Genomic DNA, 26885 nt, shown 5'->3' on the forward strand with positions numbered 1-26885 from the left:
TCTCTGTTATCATGCAAAACGTCGGAGCTGCCTCTGTGGTGCCTTTATCTCTCTTAACGTGAAACTGCTAGTCATCTTAGAAACCCTCAGTTTTCTTTTCCATCTTATTGAATATCATACTTGTCAGTAACTCGGATGAAGAGTTTTTCTACTGAGGTAATTCTCGCCTTTTTCTCCTCTTCCTATCTGCGGGGCTGCACAGAAAATATTCTTACGAAAGTCCGATGGAGACTGTAAAAATTAAATAAGTCAGTATATACGTAAACTTCTTTTATAGATGAACTTGGAAGTGGATGAATATTATTATGAAAATGTTTACTCTGTAAGCGATTTATTAAAATCTATTAAAACTACAGTGATCAAGTCCATTGTGGATAGCGAAGCGTCTATGCAAACAACTGCTAGTGGCTTCTAAGCTGCACATTTCGGGTACGACATCATGAAGTGCCGCAACAGATGAAACAGAAGCGATCCAGGGCGTCGGCCGATGTGTACTGGCGGGGCGGGCCTCATGTGTGAACGCAGCGTCCAAGGCATCATCCTAGACGCAGCCTGCATTCGGCCACGTGCCCCTGGAAAAAAAGAAATCGTTTTAAGCGCTGCAGAAATGATAATCTGTCAAGCTTTTTTCGGCAAGCGAGCTCCACTACAAATATAGTCAGCAGTTCTCAGAAGGAGTCAATATGTATCTACTCGGTATTCGAAAAAAGTCTCGAATACTTTGAGAGGTGATAGTACTCATCGAAACAGGAAAAATAAGTCCAATAAACATGGCTTGTTTCTGCAATAAACACGTGTTTACAGGAGGTGTTCGACGTGGCGTCCCTTCATGACCTACCCAGTTGTTGTTGTACCTGCTGACTCGCTTTGATGACGTGACACTGTGAAACATCCCCTTAGAAAAATTTATGAATGACTGTGCTGATAAATCCCTTACGTTATTTGATTTTCAAACAGCTGAGCAGAACTGAACGTGCTCAGATATTTCGCTCTTTACTTATTCTGATCAACACTAAACTACACACAATATTTTTTATCGCAACGTAATCTGACTTTCAATAATTCCTACAAAAGAATGGCCCTGACTAACAATAACCTATGCCTTTCGTGAGTCACTTACCTCACAAAAATCTTCGGTACTCGAACTACTGCAATACAGCGAGCGCCAATACTGCCAGCTGAATAAAAGATTCTAACTACTGAAGGCACTTACTACTGATAGGCATAGTTAGCAGATGAAAGATTTTGATAGAGAACAAACAATGTATTTACCTTAATAATGTTCAAAAGTGATCATATATATATATATATATATCAGTTCATGATATCCAGTATTACAAATTTACTCTTTCTGATGGACACACGTCCAGATCGTCCGCTCTCAAAATTCTGCCATCTCTCTCCCCTCATCCACCACTGCTGGTGGCTCACCTCCAACTGCGCAACACTGCACGCTGTTCACATCCAACTGCCCAACACTACAATAGCGAATATTACAACAATGCCAACCAGCCACAGACTGCACACAGCACAGCCAGTGATTTTCATACAGAGCGCTACATGACGTTAGCAACATAAAAACCTAAACAGCCTGCCTACAACTGTAGTGCGCACACATCGTTGACTGGCGTAGTGTAGGCGAATTCGTTCAAGTGTTCCCATAACAGAATACCTAGGAGAACCAGCAGGCCAGCGTGTGACGAAAGTATTCTGGTGCACCATCACGCATGAACCACATTTGTTGTCGTTGCTGCAATGGCACAGCCTCCAGCAAGGTAGGCAATACATTAATTAGAAAGTTCAGAAAATGAGCCCCAGTTAACCTTTGTCGTAGCATACATGATACTATTAACCTATCGCCAAGTACGCCTGCCCATACGTTGACTGAGAATCGCTGTTGATGCCCTCTTTCCTGAACTGCTTGGAGATTTACGTCCGCCCATACATGTTAGTTATGGAAATTCACAAAACCACCTCTTGTGACCGTTGCGTCATCGGTAAATAAGATTTTAGATGTGAGCAGTGGATCTGTGGTACGCTTTCGCAACAGCCATTGACAGATCCGCCGTCTGCCATGATGATCCTGTGGCCTTAGGGACTGAATACGCTGTGGATGATATGGGTACAGCAGTTGTCCATGAAGTACCCACCAGATAAGAGAGTGAGACACGCATTCTGCTGCTGCTGCTGATCGTCACACACTGGTTCCACAATGAACGTAGCACACGCTCCTCCATGTCAGGAGTGAGGACTGTTGAGGCCTTCCATTGTAGGTCTTCCGAGGTGCAAAGGTAGCTGCGTCCCTTAGATGCTGAACTACCGAACAGCTTATCAGAGGGCACTTTGCGCTGTGGAAATTTTTCAGCGTAGAAGGCACAGGCTACGTCCGTTTGCTAAACCATAGTAGAATGGCATATTCACCATTCCCCTTGTCTAGTAGTAGGCTTCCATTGCTAGGAAATGGTGGAAGAGAGAAAATGTAGATGTGCTACACCATTTGTACGTACAAACAACGCAATAACAGTAACCACCTAAATGAATCAGCGTTCGTAAGAAAGTAAAACACGAGGGTCGACAGTACTGTATAATAGGTCACACAAACATGACGAAAACTAATGTGCCCCACAACACGACTGACTGCAGACCACGTAATTATAGGTGGAGTACTGCAAGAGATCATAATACCTTGCCGACACATTTGACGGAGCGCCAATGGTATGCCTGTGCTAATATCCGCAATCAACTGTCTTACAGCCCTTCCTATAAACACGTATTGATCTCAGAAAGTAGCGTTTCCAGACCCATGTTTACTGGATTTATTTTTCTTCTTTCGATGAGTGCTGCCACCTCTCAAATTATTAGGCACCTTTTTTTTAATATATAAAGGCAAATCGTTGTTTAACGTTATTAACAAAAATCTTGAAAAGTTCTTCACTAATTTATTTTCAAATTTTTACGTAATATATAAACATTGAGACGGACGTAGGATAAACATTTTTTAAATGTATATAATATGTAAATATATATTTAATTTAGAAAGGGGAAATATAGTGAGCAAAAATCTCGAAAAGTAAGCCACGGTATTACTTCTGCAAGACCAGCAGACAGTAGCGAAGTGCAGGAAGGTCTGTGGGAAATCGACGATGTGTGAAAAACTGACAGCTGAAAGTAAACGTTAACTAATGTAACGTATTGAGCATAAACTGGGGAATAAATCGGTGCGATGACGGCAGTGCACGGTACCAGTATGTTCCAGAAAGCCACACGTCAAAATGGGTTTTTTAAGGGGGTCATACATCGGGGTTTTGTTGATAATATCAAGTGTTTTGTATAACCCTGGGCCTAGCGACTATTTGTGTATCTGTCGGAAGAACAAGCACACAGTGTGTACCCACAGTACAGGATCAAAATTTAAACATTACAAACTTCCTCCAGCCCAGGCAAATTGAGCAAATCGGTTGGTTCTTTTGTATTGGGTGTGGTCTAAATGGCTCTGAACACTATGAGACTTAAATCTGCGGCCATCAGTCCCCTAGGACTTAGAACTGCTTAAACCTAACTAACCCAATGACATCACACACATCAATTCCCGAGGCAAGACTCGAACTTGCGTAGCGGTCGCGCGGTTACAGACTGAAGCGCCTAGAACTGCTAGCCAACAACGGCCGGTGGGTGTGGTCTCCGGTGGACCTTTCACAGCTTACAAAAGTACCATTTGTTCATGGGTGGTTCCTGAGGAAATCCCGAAAACCCTGAATTTTGGGTACGAAAAGTACCAATTTTGGGGATGGCTACTTGTATAATTTCTATTCGTGGCAGATCGTCGAAATTTTCTGTTCTGTTCTGTTCTGAAAAACAGGATTTTGAAGCCAATCTAAACGTAGTGTAAGTAAATTGCTAGCCGAGTCGTGCTACGTTGCATATACGCTACTGCAACGCCCTTATACCTGCACCCTAAGTCAAGACCTAGTAGTATGCCGAGAGACCTCGTCCACTGGAAACACAATAAGGTGCTGTTTCTTCCTCTCCGAACCGCGTCGAAGTAGCCATGCAAATGATAGCAACGGAAACATCCTGCTCCCGAAAGAAGGTCGACATGACGTTGTACATCAGACCCCCCTTAAATACGCGCGTTTTATTTGTTCTAGTTGTTTTAACGTTTAAATCCTTCTTTCCCGCCTTTCATGATGTACGCTCTGTTCAAAGTTGAAAGAATAAGTTATGCGTTGCACCTTAAAAACTTGTGTGTTTGTTATTACATAAGTTATTGTACGATGCATATCCTCTCCTTTTAAAGAGCGTCTTATTAATATACAATTTTATAATTCTCATATACCACTTGAAAATAATGGCGATTAAAATGATAATTGTTGTTTTTGTTGTGGTCTTCAGTCCTGAGACTGGTTTGATGCAGCTCCCCATGCTACTCTTTCCTGTGCAAGCTTCTTCATCTCCCAGTACCTACTGCAACCTACATCTTTCTGAATCTGCTTAGTGTGTTCATCTCTTGGTCTCCCTCTACGATTTTTACCCTCCACGCTGCCCTCTAATACTAAATTTGTGATCCCTTGACGCTTCAGAACATGTCCTACCAACCGATCCCTTCTTCTAGTCAAGTTGTGCCATAAACTCCTCTTCTCCTCAATCCTAGTCAATTCTTCCTCCTTAGTTATGTGATCTACCCATCTAATCTTCAGCATTCTTCTGTAGCACCACAATTCGAAAGATTCTCTTCTTGTCCAAACGGTTTATTGTCCATGTTTCACTTCCATACGTGGCTACACTCCATACAAATACTTTTAGAAACGACTTCCTGACACTTAAGTCTATACTCGATGTTAACAAATTTCTCTTCTTCAGAAACGCTTTCCTTGGCATTGTCAGTCTACATTTTATATCCTCTCTTCTTCGACCATCATCAGTTATTTTGCTCCCCAAATAGCAAAACTCCTTTACTACTTTAAGTGTCTCATTTCTTAATCTAATTCCCTCAGCATCACCCGACTTAATTCGACTACATTCCATTTCCTCGTTTTGGTTTTGTTGATGTTCATCTTATATCCTCCCTTCAAGACACTATCCATTCCGTTCAACTGCTCTTCCAAGTCCTTTCCCGTGTCTGTCAGAATTACAATGTCATCGGCAAACCTCAAAGTTTTTATTTCTTCTCCATGGATTTTAATACCTACTCCGAATTTTTCTTTTGTTTCCTTTACGGCTTCCTCAATATACAGATTGAATAACGTCGGGGAGAGGCTACAACCCTGTCTCTCCCTTCCCAACCAGTGCTTCTCTTTCATGTACCTCGTCTCTTATAACTGATAATTATAAAGTTATAGTTATAAAGAATATTGTTTTCATGACTTGCAGTACAGGACGCGCGCGATTTTTAAAATACGTTGCTGGAATTTGTTTCTTATGTTTTCCATTGCACTTTCTGAAGATCCAGTCATAATCAAAAATTCTGTCACGGCGTCTGACAGAAAATAAAATTAATTATTATCGTTTCCAATTTTAAAATTTTTGCCATTATAGTTCTTGTTCGAGCACATCCAGCTCTCTTTCATCAGCACACTACGTAACAATCCTTGGCTCATCTACCTGCCGGACAAGTTGCGGATCAGGCTGAGATATTACTAAGCCTCTTCTCGACCACCTCTGGGCGCAAATTTCTGTGCGTACAGTTTACAAAAAAATGGCTCTAAGCACTATGGAACTTAACATCTGAGGTCATCAACCCCTAGACATAGAACTAACCTAAGGACATCACACACATCCATGTCCAAGGCAGGATTCGAACCTGCGACCGCAGCAGCCGCATGGTCCGGACTGAAGCGCCTAGAACCGCTAGGCCACAGCGGCCGGTGTACAGTTTACAGGACATCCCGTTATACAGCAACAAACAAATGACAAAATAACCCTTGGCCATTCTCAAAGTGGTTCGAATACCGCTAACATTCGAGCACGTACCGCTCGTAGATGTGGATGTACATGTACAATTGCGAAACCGGTTTCTGGAAAACAGAATTTGGGAGCCAATCTATATGTAGTGTAAGTAAATTGCAAGAGTCGACGAAAAAAATACTTTTAGAAAGATCAATTTAATTGACTAGGAACTTACCGAGAAGAAGCATAAGGAGAAACATCGGCGGAGAGAAGAAATGCATTGAGGGTGCCCAGAAGCTAGGCGGTTGCATACATCCCGATGGCGAAAACGCCTCCGAGCACGGAGGCCCAGCTGGAGCTTCTCGGCTTGGCGGCTGGTGAAGCGCAGGCAAGCGGCGGCTCCGGCCCGTCGGCATCGTGACCCGGCGTCCTGTGTTCAAAGAAAGCTCTCTGAGAGACTATAGTCGCTGCACGACGCGTCCGCCGTCAGAGGCTGGCAGGAAAGTGCGCTGCGCGCATGCGCCAGACGAGGAGCGAAGTACTAGCGGCAAACATGTCATGTAATGGTTAGCGTGGTAAGAGGGGAATGTTTTCAGTTCAGTCTGTAGCGTCAGCAGCAGATGACATGTCTACAAGCTACTGAGATTGCTACTGACACTCGTATAATAAAATGTTGTGCTTGTAGCAACTGGCTAGTCAGACCTGGCATACAATGGAACGAACGCAATCGAACGGGTATCACTGAACCAGATTCTTTTGTGTACACAGTAGCCGAGAGCCAGAGAATAGCATTCGGTTTGTTCATTTCGCATTCACTTGTGCTCGATCGTCTCCTATGGTCGTCGGTCGTTTAGCGAACCATCCAGGGAAGTTCGCGTTTACCCGTCTCGATGCTTGCAGTACAGACAGCATTCGTCTGCTTCGTTGCGTGAGAAGTACTTTTGTTATGACATGAGCTGCGTGCGGTATTGTATGGTCTGAAAAGAATGTAATATTGATGATAGAAGAGTATATATGTCATAGGTATTTCTGGAAGCCAAGAGATAAGCAGTATAAATGCTAAAGAAAAAGAAATGTAATTGGTAGAAAATTTCCAAAGCACTCAATGGTCCCACGGGGGATTTGAGGAAGACAATAATCTCATTGGGCATTTCTGTCAACCAGAAATGGACTGAAGAAGCACAACTTCCATGTTGCGTTTTCTTAAAAAGGAATGGCACCACAAATTTACTTGAAAGTAAACAAATACGAATATTTGCGAGGAATGGACAAAAATATGGGAACATCATGAACACGATGTATTCATGTGCCTAATACCGTGTAGGGAAACCGTTGGCATTCAAAATAACTTCCAGTCGTTTCGCAATGGTTCAAATGGCTCTGAGCACTATGGGACTTAACTTCTGAAGTCATCAGTTCCCTATAACTTAGAACTACTTAAACCTAACTAACCTAAGGACATCACACACATCCATGCCCGAGGCAGGATTCGAACCTGCGACCGTAGCGGTCACGTGGTTCCAGACTGTAGCGCCTAGAACCGCTCGGCCACTCCGGCCGGCTTCTCGCAATGGGTAACTAAAGGTCCTGTATGGTTGTCAAGGGAATCTTATACCAATCTTCCAGCAGTGGTAATTTAAGGTATCGATGTTGGAGATGGAAAGAGATCATACACCCTATTCACCAAATTAGACGACAAAGGCTCAATAATATTAAGATTTGGTGGCAGTGGTACCCAGGGGAGATGGGAAAATTCGCTGTCGTGCCCAGAAAACCGGTTCTGGACAATGTGAGCTCCATTGTTTTGGGACACAGCATCACCAATGAGGAACAAACACTATATGACAGGATGGACGTGATCACCCAAAATAGTCTCATAGTCCTTGGCAGCAATGCGAGCTTAGAGAGTAACCATGGGGCCCTTGGAATACCACGATATCGTTGCCGAAATCATCACCAAACCCTCTCTTTATTTCACTGACGGGCCGTAAACTGGATCAGAAGTTGGAGACACTGTTGAACAAGACTCGTCACATCTTCCTTCCATTGCTCCACATTTATGGTTTTACGGCTTCAGCAGCACGTTTTCTTGATAAGGGCATTTACATCACTGATGGCTGGTGTTGGAATTCCAGCTAGCCCACAGTTCCCTGCTTCTGCAGCTCCCTTCGTGTTGGTTTGGTGCTAACAGGATTAGCGAGTCCAACACTCAGTTCTTCGGTGACTCTTGCAGCTGTGATCCTCTTATTTTTCGTCACAACCCACTTCAATGACTCTCCGTCACGATAACTCGATACACAGTTACCACCACTTTGTTACGGCGCCTCTTGAGACACCAAACACTTTGGTTCCTTGGTTACGGAAGCACCATCACACAGGCAAAAACAATTTCTGCACGTTAGAATTTACTTACACTATGTGATCAAAAGTATCCGGACCCCCTCAAAAACATACGTTTTTCATATTAAGTGCTTTGCGCTGCTACCTCCTGCCAGGTATTCCATATCAGCGGCCTCAGTAGTCATTAGACATCGTGAGAGAGCAGAATGGGGCGCTCCGCGGAACTCAATAACTTCCAACGTGGTCAGATGATTGGGTGTCACTTGTGTCATACGTCTGTACGCGAGATACCCACACTTCCAGACATTCCTAGGTCCACTGTTTCCGACGTTATAGTGAAGTGGAAACGTGAAGGGACACCTATAGTACAAAAGCGTACAGGCTGACCCCAGCTGTTGAACGACAGAGATCGCCGACAATTGAAGAGGGTCGTAATGTGTAAATAGGCAGACAGGAATTCCAAACTGCATCAGGATCCACTGCACGTACTATGACAGTTAGGCAGGAGATGAGAAAACTTGCATTTCATGGTCGAGCGTCTGCTCGTAAGCCACACATCACGCCGGTAAATGTCACACGACGCCTCGCTTGGTGTAAGAAGGGTAAACATTATTGTATGGAGTGACGAATCATGTTATACAATGTTGCTATCCGATGGCAGGGTGTGCGTATGGCGAATGCCCAGTGCACGTCATCAGCCAGCGTGTGTAGTGCCAACAGTAAAATTCGGAGGCGGTGGTGTTATGGTGTGGTCGTGATTTTCATGCACGGGTCTTGCACCCCTTGTTGTTTTGCGTGTCATTATCACAACACAGTCTTACATTGATGTTTTAAGCACCTTATTGCTTCCCACTGTTGAAGAGCAAGCAATTGGGGGGTGGCGATTGCATCTTTCTAAACGATCGAGCACCTGTTCATAATGCTCGGTCTGTGTCGGAGTGGTTACACGACAATAACAGCCCTGTAATGGACTGGCCTCCACAGAGTCCTGATCTGAATCCTACAGACTACCTTTGGGATGTTTTGGAACGCCGACTTCGTGCCAGTCCTCACCGACCGATATCGGTATCTCCTCTCAGTGCAGCACTCCGTGAATAATGAGCTCCCATTCCCCAAGAAAACTTCCAGCACCCGATTGAACGTATGCCTGCGAGAATGGAAGCTGTCATCAAGGCTAAGGGTGGGCCAATACAATACTGAATTTCAGCATTACCACCGGAGGGCGCCACGAACTTGTAAGTAATTTTCAGCCGAGTGTCCGGATGCTTTTGATGCCACAGTTTAGTTCCGACATAGCGCAGTCACAACTACGCAGAATACTGTTTTGACGACTGACGCTTGTAAGGCATGGCACAGGTACATGGCCAAATACGATAGCGTAATCTACAGGCGTGGCTAGCATCTGCATTTATGTTCAAGGATGCATTTCTCGCGGTGTTCCCATATTATTATCAAACCCCTGCACCCATTATGCCGATTTAAATTAAAGATGAGAGAAAAACCCCATCGATCTTGTTGCTTATGTTTATGGTACCTGTAATTACATGACTGGCTGTAGCGAACTGTAAAGCGGGTATATCATGTAGTGTATATGATAGCCTGTGTACAGGGTGAAACAGAATTCCACCGATAAACTTTCAGACGTTGTCCAGGGATATGATATGAGTATTTTGGCACCAGGGACCCACTGTCTCCGGCTACTCGTTTCAGACTAACACTGTAATTATAATTTATGTGTCTGTTATCCCAATGACATTTGGTTCTGTGAAAATAGCTCCATATCAACGAAAATGATTGTAACGCGCTATCATTCTAACACGGAAGGACCCGGTATCTCGTAGGCGACTATGTACAGAAGCAAACATAGTGTGATGAGGTTCCTGTCTCTGCAGGAACATCACAGCATAGCGTCGTCGTGTCGTTCTTCCATTACGTTCGTGAACTCACCGACGAAGCCTTCACTTCATCACTAAATCTCTCCCTACCACTGCGTATAATTGTTACAGTACAGCAACTGACATATACGAGCAGTGCTCAACGCAAGCTTAACGGGGTAGCCTAATGATCGTCGAAGCTCTTTGTTCAAGAGCCAATACTGGTACCGTGGGGTGGCACCTCAAACGGCATATGCTCAGATTTTATTATTAATTGGTTGTGTTTGTTGTGTTCTTCGCTCGTACTGATTTGATTCAGCTCTCCATGTTACTCTATCCTGTGCAAGCCTCTTCATCTCCGATTAACTACTGCAACCTACACCCTTCTGAATCTCCTGACCGTGTTCATCTCCTGGCCTCCCTCTACGATTTTAACCCCCCCCCCCCCCCAAAAAAAAATCCCTTGATGTCTTGGAATGTGTCCTACCAACCAATCCCTTCTTCTAGTCAGGCTGTGCCACATATTTCTTTTCTCCTCAATTATATTCAGTATCCAGTTAAGCGAGCTATCCATCTAACTTTAAGCATTCTTCGATAGCACCTCATTTCAAAAGCTTCTATTTCTTCTTGTCGGAACTTTTTATATTCCATGTTTCACTTCCACACATGGCTACACTCCAATCAAATACTCTCAAAAAAGACTTCCTGATACTTAAATCTATACTCGACGTTAACAAATTTCTCTTATTCAGAAATGCCGCTCTTGCCAGTACCCGTCTACATTTTATATCCTCCCTACTTCGACCATCATCAGTTATTTTGCTTCCCAAATAGCAAAACTCATCTGCTACTTTAGGTGTCTCATTTCCTGAAAGCATCACCTGATTGACTACACTCCATTATCCTCGTTCTGCTTTTGTTGGTCTTCTATCCTCCTTTCGAGACACTGTCCATTCCATTCAACTGCTCTTCCAATCCTTAATAGGTAACATACATAAATTAGCATGTTATGAGAGTCCAGTAGACGAGATACAGTAAAGGCGCGGTAAGCTGGCCGTCGACCCCAAAGTACTGATAGTTAAAGCCTTCACCATTAGGAACACTTCATGCCGACCTCTGTCTCAGGTTGCTGCCACATTCACTAACCCGAACTGCTGGCCGCGGTGGCCGAGCGGTTCTAGGCTCTTCAGTCAGGCACCGCGCGACTGCTATGGTCGCAGGTTCAAATCCTGCCTCGGACATGGATGTGTGAGCTTCCTTAGGTTAGTTAGGTTTAAGTAGTCCTAAGTTCTAGGGGACTGATCACCTCAGATGTTAAGTCCCACAGTGCTCAGAGCCATTTGAACCATTTTGAACTAACCCGAAATATGTTCCACTGCAGTTGCCTGGCGAAGTGTTCCCGTGTTGTCTGTGTGGGTGTATCATTAACTGGTTAATAACAGTACATAAATTTAAATGCCTTATGCGGTATGAGACACAATCACAGATGTTTACTACATCTTTCAAATGTCAGTTGTCTTCTACTCACTGCATTCTACTACAATAGCCTTAATTAATATTCCTTGGAACAAAAAAAGTACCTCATTTGAAAATGACTGTCTCTATGACCGTGTCAATATTTACACGACAGCAGGTGATCGGAAAGCACCGCATATTCCCGTGAACTGTCAATACTGGAAGACAGACAACAAAACATTTTCCCTGTCACATCCTCAAACCCTTTAGTCGCCACTCTACTTGCTCCTCTACCCCCGAGGTAAGCGGCCAACATTACTTATCTCACGACCGAATTCACCAACATCAATTAAAATTAAGTACATCTTAAAATATTACTGTTGCTGTAGGTGTTTTTGTTGGCAATGAGCAGGAAAACTACACTCTTAAGAAACTCTTAACGTTAGTTGACGTTATAGCATTCTGCTGGTAATTGACAGATGCATATCACTGTAGAGGATCGAATGGTTAGAGCGATTAAGTAAGTTAAAGTTGGGAATTTTACAGTAATGAGGTTAATTAAAAATGTTAAGGAATACTGGGAGCGAGAAGTCGTATGTGCGTTAGATTCTGTTGCCCAGCTCGCTAATATACAGTGGCACAAGTGGGTGCCTGAGCTGTGTCACTGACCAGTGCAGGGTGTGACCAGAAGCAGCTCGCTGCACGCCAGGTGGCAACATCGAGGCCGGTAATAGGGTCAGTTATGCAAGCTGAGCAATGCCAGAATATTCCACCAACCTACTGGGGAGGAAGAACCGCAAACTTCAGCGTCAGAGAGACGTATTTAAGGACCGGTAGCCAGCTTCTCTCCATCAACCGTCGTGAGGTGCTGGAGTGAGTCAAAGACTGTTTCACTCAGTGCCGCCACCATCGTAATAGCAACCATCGAAATGCAGGTCATCGCCTGGGAGGCGCCAGAGTTCAAAAATGGTTCAAATGGCTCTGAGCACTATGGGACTTAACTTCTGAAGTCATCAGTCCCCTAGAACTTAGAACTACATAAACCTAACCAACCTAAGGACATCACACACATCAATGCCCGAGGCAGGACTCGAACTTGCGACCGTAGCGGTCGCGCAGTTCGAGACTGTAGCGCCTAGAACCGCTCGGCCAACCCGGCCGGCGGCGCCAGAGTGACGCCGCCGCTGTGGTGACCACCGTCACTATTGTCAGTGTAATAGCAGTCATCGCCTCGTGTGCGCCGTGGTAACGCACTGTTGCCATCGTCCTGGGACGCTGCCTCCATAAACTCTGTGACCGGGGCCGGAGCCGAAGATCCTGGCCTGCCGACGCCAGACATCCGCCGCCAGAGATGGTCGCTCATGACGGGGCGCTGACCTGACCCACTGTCGCCGCCACCGACGGCGACGCCTCCTAGCCGCGATCAGATCAAAGGCCTGCGGCTCGGTACGACCCACAAAGGCCATAGAGCAGCTGCCGACGCAGCGGATTCCAGTTACGCCAGAGCAGCTAGAGTCGCAGCAGCGGCCACACGTGTCAGCCACCTTCGTGGCCGCCGAGAATATGATGGGCAGGAGCAAACTTCGCCCGGAGGGCCAACAACCAATGTATTACAGTTGACCAACAAATGTTGTTATTCTGTCCTCAGGACCCATCCGTGGACACATCCCCACCATCCTTTTCCTAACGCCTAGCGGAGAACCCACGTTAGAATCTAGCGACGGGGAGTCGAGTCCAGTCCAGTGCCTGTTTACATTACTATAAAATACGGCTGAGAACCGCAGGCCGTACGAGTACTTGTTCACGCCTCATGCGGCCAGCGGGCCGCAGTTTGACGGCCACTTGCGTATATCGAACTGCGCTTTACAGTTGTCAAGAGCAGGTACCGTGAGTGAATGGATCAACTAGGTTTCCGAACATACCATCGACATTTGCACAACTGTGCACTATTTTCAGTGCAATGAAGATACAACGCTAATTGGGGCAAAAAGCAAACGAAGTGCATTAACTTTTGTAGCTGTACTGTTCCAGTACAGCATTCGTGGCTGCCGCATCGCGGTCGCGAAGTGGGGCCGAGGCAGTTTCGGATAAGTTTTTACAGTCTGACGATAATTTATGGATTTGTTTTTTTAGCTTGACGATGCCCGCTATGGACAAACGGTAGTTACTGTTATTCTGAAGAAGGTTGGGTTATCCCGACTGAAAGCTATGTAAATTCTAGGTAAACAGTGCAACTAAGGCTGCTGGTTATTAAAATTAATATTTCGACATGTATTAACTCTCACTTTTAATACATTGACTGATGCTATGAACAGACATATGGAGTGGCAATGGTCAGTCCGTGGTCACCTATGATTGTCAATTTATTTATAGAAGGTTTCAAACATCGAGCCTTGGAGTCGTAAGCGTTGCAACCTGTGTGTTTTTTCGGATGGGTAGACGAAACTGTAGTTGTTTAACCTCGTGGAAGTGAGAACTTCAATGACTGTTTAGAACATCTGAGCTCATTCTAAAGGATTTTTCTCTTCCCGTCTTTGACTTATTGGCCAGCAGGAAGGCTGATGACCCGTTGGGAGTTGCCGTTTACGGGGAGCTAACTCACTGTGATCTGTATCTAGTGGCTGATAGGCGTCACCATTTACCTCAGCGGAAGTGAGTACATCGTACCTTGGTTCACAGGGCCCACGTCATTTCAGCCCCTCAAAGTTTGTCAGCTGAGTCAGCCTATCTCGAAGACAAATTTCGGCAGAATGGTTATAGCGAAAGGCAGATCACAAGCGCGTTACGCTTTCGACCAACCGTGAATCACGTAAGTGATGATGATAAGAAGGTGGCACCAAATGCTTCTTGCCTGACGTAGGATACATTTCCAATAGGACTGGTCGTTCCCGGCGGAAATATGATGTGAAATTTTCGACCAGCAAATGGCCCAATTTAGGACCCGTACAGGATGATCTTGGTTTGCGTGAGGCGGGTGTCTACCGTATTCCTTGCACGTGTGCATGTCATACATCGGTCAGACTATCAGGGCCGTGGAGGAACTGTGTTTTGAGCATAAGCGTCACACACACCTACAACAGCCGAGTATATCTGCTATAGCGGACCATTGTCTTGGCACTATCATCCTTTCGAATTTAATAACACGGAGATTCTAGCATGCAATTCAACCTATTAGGATAGTGCTATTGAGACACCAGTTAAAATGAAATTAGCAAGTGGCCTTATAAATCCAGATATTTTCTTAAATCCTGCGTGAAACCTACTCTGTCCCTTGTTAATCAAGAGAGAGACATAGTTAATGATAACTCGTTCATTGGTTGTCGATAACTTCGCATCACCTTTAGTTTTACACTGGACACCGAGGTTTTAAATTACCTTGCGCAGTGACCCGTCATTCCATTTGTGACTTAAAAGAGAGAGGGTGATCACCTGTCTAAAAATCGTTCTCCAAGACATCACTTATTTGAAATATGAGGGATAATTGTGATCTGATAATCATTGCAGTTTGTAGAAGATGCAAGTTCAGAAACAATAATAATGTTTTCCTATTTGGGAAGGAATGCGGGATTAAATGACGAAAGCTATGGGAGATATCAGAAAGCTATCTTTAACAAAAAAAGCTTTACTGGTATCAGGGAATGATGTGGGACAGAGGAAGTGGTTCCCGATACAGCACGTTTATGGGAGACTATTATAAAGAAGTAAGACTTGAAATGAGAATGACTTTGTGAATGATATGACACATGATGTGTGAAATGTAAACATATGAGAAATAATAAAGAAAATTGTTACCAGAGGAAACATCTCCTCTAAAGTTCACCCACTCATCTAATCTGTAATAGTTAATACGTGACTGGAATCAGATTGAAAGAGAGGAAAAACAAAAGTTGCTACATATAAAACATTATAGAGGAAGTAGCACGTAGTAGACATTGACCAAAATAAGAAAAGTAGAAGGCCCGACACTGAGTTAATCGAAAGAGTTAAAACTGCAAAAAGGAGAAATGCGGCGACTGCTGCTGAGTAGAGCCGTAAAACTACCGTAGGCTGCAGTAGACTATCGTAAGAGCAGACTAGGGTAGTTTTCCTCGTAGCCTTGGTCCGATCGAAACCGCGTTACCTGTACGCTACGTGTGTTAAATACCACCGAGCTTTATCTCATTTCGATAGTTTTCTTTGAGTATGCGAACAGTATCTTACTAGATTTCTCTAGACCGCCTAGGAAATGAGTGAGAGTATACAGGGTGGTTCACGAAGATAGGCAAATACTTTAATATGCTATTCTACAAGTAAAACTAAAGAAAAAGGTTCGTATAAACATAGGTCCGCAAATGTTTAGTTTCGGAGTTACGGCTAATAAAAGATTTTGCCTGAAATTCGCTAACATGAAGCCATCGCAAAACTGTACGAGGTTAAAGTAAAGCACGATTTCCATTTATTTTGTTGTTATTGATCTGGTAAATCTAATGAAACATGTCCCAGACGTGAATCTGCGATAGTTTTCCAGAAGATCCAGAGAAGCAAAGAAATAATTTCGTAAAATTTTCAATTTGTTAACTCCTTGGCCAATTTGTTTTTTTACCTTCCAGACATTTGCCATAAATAATGACCATATCGGCGTATTCCTCTGTCGTATATTTGAAAGGCATCCTTTTTTCACAAATAATGCACAAACTACAACAGTTACTGTGTGGTGTCACTTAAATACACTGTTGTTATGACGTTCTTTCAGTGAACAATACAGAAAACTAACTCGTTTTAAGGTTAAGAAGCGACTGAAACAACTCAATGGTTGCCAACAATGACATAAACGTTTCTACATTCTTAATGGAAAGTAAACAAATTTAATTGTATAATAATCTTTGCTTCTCTGGATGATCTGGAAAACTACTGCAGATACACGTCTGGGACATGTTTTATTAGATTCACTAGACCAATAACAACAAAATAAATTTAAATCGTGCTTTACTTCAACCTCGTACAGTTTTGCGATGGCTTCATATCAGCGAAGTTGTTAAATTTCAGGCAAAACGTTTTATTAGCCGTAACTCCGTAACTAAACATATGCGGACCTATGTTTACATGAACTTTTTTCTTTAGTTTTACTTGTACAATAACTTATTAAAGTATGTGCATATCTTCGTGAATCACCCTGTGTAAAGGGCTGAGTAACCCAAGCAGAATTTTTGTTCTATATAGTTATCCCGCTGTCTGCTCCTTCAAAGCAACTACTACTTTTAGCAAAATTGAAACTGCCAATTTTAATTCACGTTTTATTCGAAAACTGTTGATTTTTCACGTGAGACGGAGGGATGTTGTAAAAATAAAAGGAAACAATGCAGGTTTATCATACAGCGCCAAAAACGCGAAGTTTTCAAAAATAGGAAAACTTTTTTTTAAAAAACGCAAAGGGGAAACATACCAAACATACACTTCTGGGCATTAAAATCGCTACACCACGAAGATGACGTGCTACAGAAGCGGAATTTAACCGACAGGAATCACTAGCAGTCGACATGACAGGCATCTCATCCGCATGGCTGTAACGGATTGTGCAGCCACGTCTCGATCCCTGAGTCAACAGATGGGGACGTTTGAAAGACAACAACCATTTGCACGAACGGTTCGACGACGTTTGCAGCAGCATGGACTATCAGCTCGGAGACCATGGCTGCGGTTACCCTTGACACTGCATCACAGACTGGAGCGCCTACGATGGTGTACTCAACGACGTACCTGGGTGCACGAATGGCAAAACGACATTTTTTCGGATTAATCCCGGTTCTCTTTACAGCATCATGATGGTCGCATCCGTGTTTGGCGACATCGCGGTGAACGCACATTGGAAGCGTGTATTCGTCATCGCCATACTGTCATATCACCCGGCGTGATGGTATGGGGTGCCATTGGTTACACGTCTCGGTCACCTCTTGTTCCATTGACGGCACTTTGAACAGTGGACGTTACATTTCAGATGTGTTAACGGCCCGTGGCTCTACCCTTCATTCGATCCCTGCGAAACCCTACCTTTCAGCAGGATAATACACGACAACATGTTGCAGGTCCTGTACGGGCCTTTCTGGATACAGAAAATGTTCGACTGCTGGCCTGGCCAGCACATTCTCCAGATCTCTCACGAATTGATATTGTCTGGTCAATGGTGGCCGAGCAACTGGCTCGTCACAATAGGTCAGTCACTACTCTTGATGAACTGTGGTATCGTGTTAGAGCTGCATAGGCAGCTGTACCTGTACACGCCATCCAAGCTCAGTTTGACTCAATGCGCAGGCGTATCAAGGCCATTATTACGGCCAATGGCTCTGAGCACTATGGGACTTAGCATCTGAGGTCATCAGTCCCCTAGAACTTATAACTACTCAAACCTAACCTAAGGACATCACACACATCCATGCCGGAGGCAGGATTCGAACCTGCGGCCGTAGCGGTCGCGCGGTTCCAGACTGAAGCGCCTAGAGCCGCTCGGCCACACCGGCCGGCTATTACGGCCAGAGGTGGTTGTTCGGGGTACTGATTTCTCAGGATCTATGCACACGAATTGCTTGAAAATGTAATCACATGTCAGTTCTAGTATAATATATTTGTCCAATGAATACCCGTTTATCATCTGCATTTCTTTTTGGTGTAGCAATTTTAATGGCCAGTAGTGTAGTTTCCGTAATTGGGCGAACTTATATAAAACACGTTACTGACATTCGTATACAAGTTCAGTACTTATCAGTAATAACGGGGGACTGTTACCTTTGATGGTGATGAAAAAAATTCTATTATATAGTTTTTTATGTTTGTGCTTGTAAACCGTGCATGCATCGAACGTAATTGCTTTCATTACATAGAAGCGCAGACGTTAGGCAGTCAACTAATTTTTATTATTAATAAATTTCAATTTATATTTTGCAAGCATATAAAATACACAATGGACGGACGTTAAACGATGTGAGGGTCTAATTATTTACAAAACAAACAAACAAAGAACAAAGAGAAGTCATTGGCTCGCAGTTTCTCTGTCTCACACGTTCATTTATGTTTCTTTCCCTACGAATGCTAACAATACTACTAGTAATCCAACCAATTTTTGCTTCCTTAGGTATTGCGGACTGTAGTTTTGGTAGAGAACAACTCTAGTAGTGAGTAAATAAGCGTACTTTTGCAAAGAGCGCCATACTTACGCGCCTGTGTCTCCAATTGATATAGTGCAATTGGAATCGTCTTCACAAGGACGTGGCCTAGGGCCGTAAGTTAGGACGAAGCCAAAATGAGGCAGTAGGAGGAAGAGAATCAAAACTGCACGGGCTGCTGTGGTAAACATTACATTCGTAACGGCGTGGCGGGAACCCCGTAGTAAATCCTCTCAGCGAGCGCCCGACACATTTATACGCAAGCTCTGCTATCCAGGCCTATGATTAAGCTTAGCATATGCTCTGTTGACTCGAGATAGAGAGTGTTTATCGCTGTTAACATGGGTACATTAATCATGCCGCTTTTCTGGAAAAAAGTGCTCCAAAATGGGAAACACAGAGCAGGTCCGTGGCCTAGGTCTGATGGTAATTTCGTGTTCAGCGGAGAGATTGCCTGATATTACAAAACCCGCTTAGTTTTCATTATGAATCGGCTGTTTGCTGCGTGGTACCGAGATATACAGCATGCGAGAAACTGTGAAGTGCTTTAGGATAGAGACGACGGAAAGTGCTGCTCGTGCTAATTGGATATGAGAAGGGGTTTCGTTAATTAATGAACAATATCTGCATTGACATATACGTCTCCGCTGCTGTTTTCTTCGCTTCATGCTCACACTAACAAAGAAACAAACACCAAGTATTCTCTAACTATGGCATCTTCTTCACTGGAGGTGAGATGTTAGATTTTTAACTAGAGTAAATTTTGTACACATTCAAATCTGTTATCCCTTTGGATTCGAACAGCACATTCCATGAGAAATGTGATAATAACGTTATTTACAAAATTTTGAGAGCCCTATAGTGCCAAAACTCACATACAGTAAGCATGACTTCTGCACACGTAAACAACAAAAACGTAAACTAGATTCACTTAAGCTGTTCCCCTTAACTATTTATGGAACCGTTTAAGCTACAGCAATTCAGTTTTCGTCCTGATGAATTATGAGAAATTCCTAACAACGTATGGTTTTTATGTTGCTAACATGGAGACGAATTCAAAGGTGTTTACCTCTTTGAAATCCTATTAGTAGTTTCGGAGGAATTACAATATTTAGAAAGTAGGATTTATCGGTTTGGAACATGAAATGATTGTCTTTCGATGCGGAAATTCGTTTTCCATTCCCAAACAAGGAGACGCATCAAGTCGGATAATAAGGGAACAAACCGCCGCTATACTGGCATAACAGGGGCACACAGGATATGTGTCAAGTGTATCTTTCTATATCGTTCACCTGTGTCGAGTGCTCATTGCTCTGAGATAGTAAACGTCCTTCACAGACCAAGAGGAATAACACATGCTGCTTCCTTATGGAGAATGCAGAAGGAACGAGAAAAGAACAGGCGGTTCGTACGTACAAAAGATATCTCGGCAGACGATATCCAACAAGAATAAAAATTCAATGAACGTTTAAATCATTGTTGTCTAAAAAGTACTGGAATACTGTGCAGAGAATAAAGAGAAAGGCTGTAACTAGCTGAGAGAACGAAAAGTACTGGCGGGAGAATAATAGGAACACCAAGAATGTTTCTACATATGAAACATGATGTCTCTTAAAATTTCGCGCCATTCGTGTACGAGTGACGCCAGTAGCATGGTGTTCCTTTTGCGATATTACGGAAGGGGTTGGCAGGCATGTAGCCGCGGTACATGGTTGGTGGCAGTGGTGGTTACATGAATGTCCGGTCGTAAGAAGACCGGACTTCAGAGGGCACTTGGCAATACCGAGAGGGAAGATCCTCGTCTTCGGTGTATGACTGGCGCATCGTATCGCACCTGCAGCAGCAAAGTGAGCACCAGTTGGCACCACTGTGACACAACGAACTCTTACAAGTTGATTATTTCACTGACAGCTCCGAGCCAGACGCTCGGTAGCGTGCGTTCCACTAACCCCAAACCACAGCCATTTGCAACTTCAGTGGTGTCAAGCGAAAGCTCACTGGAGAGAAGATGGTTCTGCCTCGATGATAGTAATGGTCGCGTGTTTCTTAGAAGGAGACCAGTTGAGAGTCTGCACCAGCCTCTCTGCGTGCTAGACATAATGGACCTATACTTGGACTTATGGTCTGGCGTGTGATTTCGTATGTCAGCAGGAGCTCTCTTAAGGTTATACCATGCATCCTGATCCTGACTGCAAAACTGTACCTTAGTCTGGTGATTCGACCTGTTGTGCTGCCATTCATGAACAGCAGTCCAGGGGGTGATATGGTAACGCTCGCCCACATACCGCTGTTGTAACCCAAAATGCTCTACATAGTGTCGACGTGTTGGATTGGCGTCCTCGATCACCAGGTCTGTCTCCAATCGAGCACATATAGAACATTATCAGAGAACAACGCCAGCATCATCCACAAACTGCATTAACCGTCCCTCTATTAACAGACCAAGTGGAATGGAACTTCATTCCACAAGCTGAAAGCGGTCACCTTTACATTATATATATTTGTCAATTTATTTACTTTTTTATTATTCTTTGATTGATGTGACTGGGTTGGAAGAAAGTAGCGATTGAAGTGAATTTCTTAGAATATATATATCAATTATAGAAGAATTCAAAATAATTTATTGTTTATTTTACTTAATCTACTGCATCTCAAGTTAAACTTCTCATGTTTCAAAAATTTAAAATGCAAGTTAGTTATTAATTTCAAATAACTGTCTGGCAAAAGAATCTTAAACTTGTTAAGTTACATATAAACTTTTTCTCTATATATAATAGGGAAATATTCACATCCAGTAATGTTATACAAAAAATATACTTCTAGCTCACAATTTTTTTGAAACTGATTAGGATTGGTTGCATTATTGAGCTTCTTGAGTAGGGTCTCAATTTATACAGAAAAAAATTACTAATGAATCTTAAATTTTAGTGGAAAACTTACTGCTCCAAACATAGTTCTTTTCCGCAAAACTCTCGTCTTGTGTGAAGAAACCCTGTGCTACACTTCTCAGGAACTTTTTAAAAAAATATCCCAGTATTTCAGCAGGATTCGAACCATTAAATGAAATGAAGCTGCTTTATTTTTATACCTAATGCAGCATGAACAGAGCAAACAGAAGTTGCAGTTCTGATATCCAAAGGCAGCACATAGTGCTATCAGTCAGCTGTGAGATACATCGATAATGCAACAGCTGTTGCCTGCTAGCATCCAAATAGACCGATTTTTGTTCATTTCTCAGCCAAATATTAAGCGATTATAAAAATCCAAAAACCTAACATAATGTGCATGAAAGAGGCTATGCAGAGAAATCATCTCCTAATTGACATAATAAATTTTTTCATCTATCTCGCTTTGCAAAGGAAATGTAATAAAAAATTTTCAGTTAATATTCTGTGCTGTGCATCATATATCAGATTCCTTTTACCATACGTTATTACAGCACCAGAGGTATCTGCAGGAATTTTATGATTAAAGATTGCACAATGTTTCATCATTGTCTTTTGAATGGTAACTACGAGGGTTATCTGGAAAGTAAGGAACGATCGGTCGCGAAATGGAAAATAAAGTGAAAATCTGATGAAGCTTTGCACAGATGCATTGCGCACTACGTCTAGTACGTCTGTCGATCGGATCATGTTGCTCGTTTCAGTTCTGAGCTCACAGAGAGAACTTAAAGATGGCTAGAAATTAGCCTCTCCCGCCAGGTATGAGGGCCTGTCGAAAGATTTCACATGAAGCTATGTAATCCACATAACTGTCATGCAGTTTGTCCTACACGACAATTCTCGGCCGCACTCTGCGTAGGTAAAGAAGATGCTCCTCCAGCGATTTAGATGGGAAGTGTTGATCACCCACAATACAGCCTGTAATTAGCTACCCTGAGGTTCATATCTGCTCAAATGAACAGCTGGCTATGAAGACAATATTTTGACACAGACAACGAGTTGCAGTCCAGAGTAGAAAACTGTCGAAAAGAACTGGCGGCTGTCTTCTGTAACGAGGGAATTGAAAAGTTGGTACAACGCTACGACAGATGTCTAAGTTTGAGCGGCAACTGTGTTGAGAAATAGCTGGAAGGTGTAGCTAGCCGTTCCAAATAAAATAGTTTTGATTTTCACTGTGCTTTCTATTTCGCTATCGATCTTTCCTTACTTTCCGAACAGCCTTTGTACATCCTTTCTATGAGTCATAGTTATGATATAATTTGGCTAATTCAATATTAAATTATATTTATTTATATCAACATCACAACTGAATTGCTTAATTCATTTAAAATCCAGAAAAGAAATATAAGCCTTCAAATAGTTATTTGATGGATCTAAGTTGTACATTTCTTGTGGACAATCTTCATTTCTTCTATTCTTAAGATAAAGTGTGCATACCTTAACTTGATCAAATAATGATGAACCAAACATTTACTTTTTTTTCGATTTTCCTGAAATGTAACGAATGTGATTTAAGGTGCATCAAATTCTGCCGAGTTATAGAAATTCATAATATTTAACTGAAAATTCTTTTTAGCACTCAGTTCTGTGACTTACACACTACAGTTCATATAGGTAAGAAAATCTCATCACTATGCTTTCAACTACCTGATTTCAACTTACTGTTTAAAAAAAATTAAATTTTATAACTTTTTATCTCTTTCAATAATAATTTAATTCTAATTCTAACTACTTTTACACAAATAAAAAAAATTAGCCTAAATGGAAGTTGAAAATAAAATATGTACTTAAAAGAAAAAGTATTTTACAATAGAAGTTCTTGGTATTAAAACTAAGCAACCAATGAAAGACCTGGTTTATGGATACTTACAGAAAAAATTAAATAATAATAATCTTGTTACAAATGTTGGAGATGATATCGATGCAAAAGGAAAAAAAAAAATTAGAAGTATTTAAAGCAATTATAGAACCATTTTGCGATAACATTATGATTGTAAAAATAACAGATTTTACCGATTAAGTAGGAAATATGAGAAATAGACAATTTCTTGTAAAAAGAAAAAGCTTGTATAAGTTTTAACAATTTTTTAAGATCTAGATTTTCTAAGTTTAATTTAGCAGGTTATGTAGTTAAAGCAAAAATCATTTATTTAGAGGATTCTGATGTTCAAACAGTTAACAATATTAAACAAATTACTAGCAAAGATATAAAAATTTTAAGAACAAAATATAAAAACCGTTTTGCAATTCCTTACAATGCAGAATCAGCTGATGTTAAATTAGATACATGTTTAAGAGAGTTACCAGAAATTTTAAAAGAACTTAAAAAAGAAACTTAATATTTATTTCGTTTAGACATGACACAAATTTTTGCAGTTTTTTTAACACAGAAAAAATTAGTGAATATTTACCAAATAATTATAATTTTCGAATACAGGACGAATATAAAAATATGTGATGTAACAGTTAATAACAACTCTGTAGGAAAAGACTGTTTAAATTGGATAAAATCTAGTTACCGAGCGAGGTGGCGCAGTGCTTAGGACACTGGACTCGCATTCGAGAGGACGACGGTTCAATCCCACGTCCAACCATCCTGATTTAGGTTTTCTGTGATTTCCCTAAATCGCTCCAGGCAAATGCCAGGATGGTTCTTTGAAAGGGCATGGCTGACTTCCTTCCCTGTCCTTCCCTAATCCGATGAGACTGATGACCTCGCTGTTTGGTCTCTTCCTTCAAACAACCCAACCCCAAACCTAAAATCTTTTTCTAGAGTAAAAATATTCAGCAATTTTTTTTGTTAAATAGCAAGTCCAGGAGATAACGAACAAGCTGGCAATCATATTATCGTTTTTTTAAATTGTCCAGACAAAATACTAAAGGAAACATTTTCTTATAAAATAAGCTAAAAGAAATGGAATTACAAGATTACATTAACCTAGATTTCCAAGCAAACAAGAATTTGATCCATCAACAGATTATATACAATTTACAAATATATCTCCTCATATATCCTTATGTGATATACCCATCTAATCTTCAGCATTCTTCTGTAGCACTACATTTCAAATGCTTCTATTTTCTTCATGTCTAAACTGTTTACTATCCATGTTTTACTTTCACACATGGCTACACTCAAGACAAAGACCTTCAGAAAATACTTCCTAACACTTATGTCTATATATGATATTAGCAAATTTCTGTTTTACAGAAACACTTTTCTTGCCATTGTCAGTCTACATTTTATGTCCTTCCTACTTTGGCCATCATAATTTATTTTGCTGCCCAAATTGGCAAAATCCCTCTACTACTTTACGTTTTTCGATTGCCTCAGCATCACCTGATTTAATACGACCACCTTTCATTATCCTTGTTTCGCCTTTGTTGATGTTGATCTTATATCATCCTTTCGAGGCTCTGTCCATTCAGTTCAAATGCTCTTCAAAGACCTTTACTGCCTCTGACAGAATTACAGTGTCATAGGCAAACATCAGAGTTTTTATTTCTTCTCCCTGAATTTTAACTGTTTTCCATTACTGCTTCCTCAATGTACAGGTTGAATAGCATTGGCGATAGGCCACAACCTTGTCTCACTCCCATTTCAACCACTGATGCCTTTTCATGCCCCTCAACTCTTGTGACTATCATCTGATTTCTGTTCAAGTTGTAAATAGCCTTTTGCTCCCCGTATTTTTCCCCTACTATCTTCAGAATTTCAAAGCGAGTAACCAGACAACATTCTCAAACGCTTTCTCTAAGTCTACAAACGCTATAAACGTACATCTGTCTTTTCTTAACTTCTAAGATAAGTCGTGGGGTCAGTCATACCTCATCCGTTTGTACATTTCTCTGGAATCTAAACTGATCTTGCACGAGGTTGGCCTGTATCAGCTTTGCCATTATTCTGCATAGAATTCGTGTTATTCATATGGAACCATGACTTATTAAACTGACAGTCAGTAATATTCACAACTGTCGGCACCTGCTTTCCTTGGAATTGGAATTATTATATTCTTCTTGAAGTCTGCAGGTATTTCGCCTTTGTCATACGTCTTGTATACCAGATGGAAGAGTTCTCCCATGTTCAGCCCTCCAAAGACTACCAGTAGTTCTGATGGAATGTTGTCTAGTGCTGTAACCTTGTTTCGACTTGTTCTTTCAACGCACTATCAAATTATTCTCTTAGTATCATACCTCCCATCTGATCTTCATCTACGTCCTCCTCGAATCCTACAATGTTACATTAAAGTTCATTTTTCTTGTACAGACCCTCTACATACTTCTTCCACCTCTCAGCTTTCCCTTCTTTGCTTAGGACTGGCTCTGGATGTGAGCTTTCGATATTCATACATTTGCTTCTCTTTTCTCCGAAGGCCTTTTCCTGTAGAGGGTACTATCTCTCACCGAGTGGTGCGTGCTTCTTCGATTTGTCCTCTAGCCATTTTGGACTCCTTGTCAATCTCATTTTTAGACATTTAGATTCCATTTTGTGTACTTCATTTGCTGCATTTTTAATTTTTCTCCTTTCATCTTAAGTTCAGTACCTCTTGTGTTATCCAACGGTTTTTTCTAATAGGCCTTGTTTTTTTACCTGTTTGATTCTCTGCTGCCTTCACTATTTCAACTCTAAAAGCTACCCATTAGTTTTCTACTGTATTTCTTTCCTCTGTTCTAGTCAATCGTTTGCTAATAATCCCACTGAAACTCTCAACAACCTCTGGTTCTTTCAACTTATCGAGGTCATATCTCCTTAATTCCCTACATTGATGCAATGCCGTAAGTTTTAATCTACAGTGTGTAACCAATCAATTGCGGTCAGAGTACGTATCTGCCCCTGGAAATGTCTTACAAATGCAAATCTTGTTCTGAAATCTCTGTCTTTCCGCGATATAATCAATCTGAAACCACCCAGTGTCTCCTGTCTCTTCCACATATACCACCTCCTTTCACGATTGTTAACCTGCATGTTACCGATGATTAAATTACGGTCTGTTGAAAGTTCTACCAGGTGGCTTCCTCTTTCATGCTTTCCACATTCATTACTTTTCCTTCTCTTCCTTTTCTTACTACCTAATTCCAGTCCTCCATCACTATTAAATATTTCTCTCCCTTAACTATCTGAATAATTTACATTATCTCATCATATTTTTCTTGTATCTCTTCATCATCTGCCGAGCTGAATGGTATATAAACCTGCACAACAGTGGTGCGAACGGTCTTCGTATCTATCTTGGCTACGATAATGCGTT

General features: G+C 41.9%; 1 long non-coding RNA gene across 1 annotated transcript; it reads right to left on the reverse strand.

Moving 5' to 3' along the window:
* Positions 1 to 314: 314 nt before the first annotated feature.
* On the reverse strand, positions 315 to 6313 carry LOC126419873 (uncharacterized). Its single transcript, XR_007576017.1, has 2 exons — positions 6122 to 6313; positions 315 to 572 (listed from the first exon to the last, which is right to left on the reverse strand). It is a non-coding gene; the product is annotated as an uncharacterized LOC126419873 (long non-coding RNA).
* Positions 6314 to 26885: the final 20572 nt, after the last annotated feature.

Source organism: Schistocerca serialis, chromosome 9, assembly GCF_023864345.2.
Source record: "Schistocerca serialis cubense isolate TAMUIC-IGC-003099 chromosome 9, iqSchSeri2.2, whole genome shotgun sequence".
NCBI lineage: Eukaryota > Metazoa > Arthropoda > Insecta > Orthoptera > Acrididae > Schistocerca > Schistocerca serialis.